This window comes from Vulpes vulpes, chromosome 5, assembly GCF_048418805.1.
Source record: "Vulpes vulpes isolate BD-2025 chromosome 5, VulVul3, whole genome shotgun sequence".
Taxonomy (NCBI): domain Eukaryota; kingdom Metazoa; phylum Chordata; class Mammalia; order Carnivora; family Canidae; genus Vulpes; species Vulpes vulpes.
The window spans coordinates 47,084,072-47,088,219 of record NC_132784.1 but is presented as its reverse complement, the minus strand read 5'-3'; positions in this window follow the sequence as shown (position 1 = coordinate 47,088,219).

Sequence of the window (4,148 nt, the reverse complement as noted above, 5' to 3'; positions counted from 1 at the left end):
GACAAAATGCTTAAACATGAAGAAAAGAACACTATGAAAAAGTTGAACAAAGAATCATTGATTTTGAATCATTGACTTAGAGCACATAACAAAGAGACGATTTTTAGATAAATAAATAATCCTGCTATAAATAGCTGGACAAAGGTAATGGAAAACAAAATTGAACACAACTGGAACTAGAAAGAGACCAGGAGATTTGAAATTAAAATGGCTAATTGAATATTAATAATATTTAATGAAAGGATGACAATCCTTGGACATACTCTGTTGATTATGTTTTTAAATTCAAGAATAAAAAAAGAAAAATTAGCCTCTTTTTCTTGGGAATCACTCAAGATTATTTAGGAGAAAACAATGACCAGGAGCTATTTTCTTGATTTGTTTCTGTTCTTACTACGTCAATAAAATTAATCGATTGTTTTTTGTTGCCAGTTTATTGTCTAGTTTATGCATTCTTTACATTTAGATTTGGGGCTTTGATATTCAATTTAAACTCACTATTAGATTTTAAACATCCTAATTATAGATTTCTAGCTTTTGAATATGTCAATAGTCATGTCTCTAAGTTTAATTTCTACTGCTGTATGTGACTATTATCTTTAGGATGGCTTCTCATTTGTCAGAAACTTCACACTATTATGGCAATTTTTCTATTTCTTTCAGCTGGCTAGAGCCCTACAGTTGGAATTGTCTATAATCAAAACAGTCTTTGAGCCAGAAACAAAACAGAAACAGCATGCTTTCATATCCAAAAAGAAAAATTATATTAAATTGATTATAGAAAAGACCTTGTTTTACATGTTATTAATACTTTTCACTTTCTTGATAATAGTTAATTATTTTAAACAATGCAATCAGTCTACTCACAGATTCTGGTATTTTTTTAGACAACAGTGGGCATATTTACTATGTACATTAAATATTATGTATAAATTATTAGGTACATAAAGAACATTTGTAGTTTATATGAATTTATACTTTAATGTAGACAGGTTTTATAAAATATAAAGGTGCATTGTTTTTATTAGCGTTTAATTAAAATGCTCTATTTCTTTATATCTCTTACTCCTTAAGTAGTCATACTCTTCAAGATGGTATTTAGCATCCTTTTAATTAAATTCTTTATTTTAACAAATGATTTTCTAGTGGATTATTTTTAGGGTTTACTCTTCATCTCTGTATCGATTGAAGGTAAGACAAACTTTGTCTTTCTCCAAAATGTCACTTTCATCCTATAACAGCATTCCTCATCATTCCATGCTCCAATTCCAATTTCACAGTTTAATTGAGTACCTGTGTTCCAATTATTCAAAACATTCTTCCCAAATATGCCTGAATGAAGAGAGCAAATCTAAACTGTCTGACCCCTCCATGGTTTAGGCTACCCACAAAGATACAAAGATTGCACCGCTTAAACACATGGCCCTCTCTTTGACTAATACATTTGGAACTCCATACATTGGGGAGGCACGTTTTACTAAGTCCAAGTGGTGTGGGACCCTGGAAGTAGCAACAATATCTTCCTTTGGTGCTCCAACCTGCAGGACAATAATTGTGGGCATTCACTTGTTTACTTATTTTTGGTGGAATAAAGACTCAGCTGAATGTGTACAGTGTCTGGGGCAAGGTGCAGAGGGAGAATGGAGGATGGGAGGAAGCCGAGAGTCGCCTGGCAGAGAGACCATGCCGTCTTAATCCCGCAGAGAAGTGCAGATGGAAGTGGCAGCGATCAGTTTTGAGATGCTGGTGACACTCCAAACAGGAGCTGTAATATCTAAGGGCCAACATCACAAAGGTTGACAAACATCAAAGACAGATTCCGCAGGCATCGGAAAGGGGCTGCCTGTGTGTTTGTGGGCGGCAGTGGTCTGGGGACACCTTCCAGTGGCTTGTTCATGGGTTCCTAAGAGAAGACTGAAGCTGATGTGCAGGCACTATTGTCCCAGGGCACATGTCACACTATTTCTGTGTAATTTTAAAGTGAGTCAGAAAGACATTGAGTCCATGATTTGGGAGAAAATAGTTGGAAGTTCACAACTATGGCGGAGGGAGTTTCCCCCCCACCCCCCCAAAAAAGTACATGTATTTTAAAGCTAATGATTAATCAAGGTATTGACATTTTAGGGATAATATTGGATGTTAATATTATTCTGAGGGTAGAAGAACATAATCACAGAGAATGATGAGATGAGGACTGTGAGACATTAGTTTACAAACCTGAAAAACAAAAATACCCAAAAAATAGTTTCTAGAGCAGCCAAGTGTTGGCATCCCTGTACTAAGTGCATTTTCAGAAGAAAGAAACAATTAAATGAATCAAATGCTGACCAACTATTTACTCTCTTGAATGCAAAAAATATTTGGAGGAAATAATATTTCACACCCTTGAGAATCCCCATTCCAGGCTTGCTCACACACTTATTTGCTATGTTTTGGTTTCCTGATAATCTAATTCCCACCTGGTGTAACTTGTGACTTTTATCTTCTTCCTAGTTATTAAATATTTCCTTCATTTTATTTTTTTTCCTTTTGGCTTTTCTAAGTAGAAGAATGGAAAGCACTCATGGCAGCAAAAAAATCTATGGGGATCTTCAAAGTGTTTGAATAACATATGGTGTGTTGGGATATATAAAATGAATCTAAATGTTTGCAAGGAGTTTTGTGTTTCACAATTTCAAATGACACCAGAGTTTATCCAAATTCATGTCACATGAATAGACACTATACATTGCAAAAGTTTGCAGAATACACATTACCAAAAAATTAGAAAAAGATATTCCAGTTTTAGAGGAGGAATGCAATTTACATGATAGTGGATAACAAATCAACCATAAAATACCAGGCTGTCTAGCCAGGTGGGGAAGTTTCCAGTATTACATGGAATACATCATGACATTTGTGAAGTTTTTGTAACAGAGAATAATTTTTTACTCTTCAGACCAACTATAAAACTTTTATTTAGTACCAAGGTTTCCTGGAGATACCCACTAATGTAGAATGGAGTGCACCCAGAGAAAGACAGTCCTGACTAGAGAGATAGCATCCTACAAAGATATGTCAATGTTAGGGAATAACTGGGCAGACCAAGTGCAGAATTTAGTGGATGAGGCAAATCTTAGCTAGCTTGTCTCTAAGGAACTTGCTAAGTCTCCCTAAAACACTGAGATTCTCCTTAATTATTATGAAAAGAAGTAAGATACAAGAATATCACAAAGAAGATAGTAAAGAAAGTCTTAGAAGAAAAGAACTATCAAAGACTTTCCCTTATTTCAGTTTTTGGTAAGGGGACCATGAATTCTCAAATATAGATAGAGAAGAGTAGAATAAGAGGAAAAAATAGATGTATTAAATAGTATACTTATAGTTATGCTTAATTATTCAATAAGCTCCATAATGAGGTTTTTAGCTATTTTGAATTGATCCTGTTATTGCTATTGTGGTTTACATAAATATCATGTCAAGGAAAAAAAATCATTTCAAGGTAATTTTAAATTAGATGTTTGCAGGCAGCCTGGGTGGCTCAGTGGTTTAGAGCCGCCTTCAGCCCAGGGCATAATCCTGGAGTCCTGGGATCAAGTCCCACATTCGGCTCCCTGCATGGAGCCTGCTTCTCCATCTGCCTGTGTCTCTGCCTGTCTCTCTCTCCCTCCCTCTCTTGTCTCTCATGAATAAATAAATAAATTCTTATAAACAAACAAACAAACAAACAAACAAATAAGATGTTTGGACCAGAACCGGAGCGAGTGATGGTATATGAAGTGTACAAATGACTGTTGCCATCATGATGACTCTGGGGTCAAGAGTTTGAATTTCTAAGTGCATTCTGTCAAATGGTACTATTTTTTTATGAGCAAATGATCAACTAATGCTTTTATCTTTATTTCATGTTATTCTGTAAGATTACAACAATACCCCCCCCATCTCCTGGGAAAGATACTCTATACCAGTAATAATTTCAAATTATTGTAAACCAAGAGTAATTTCATCATTTGAAAATGTTTTATATGTATGTATAAAATAAATTTCCCATTTCTAAAAACTATTTTGTCTTAGTTATCTTATATGCCTTCCTTTTTCCTGTATTCTTCAAATATTTATACACTGTTGAAATGGCAGATTAACCTTTGTTTACTGTTGTATGTTATTTC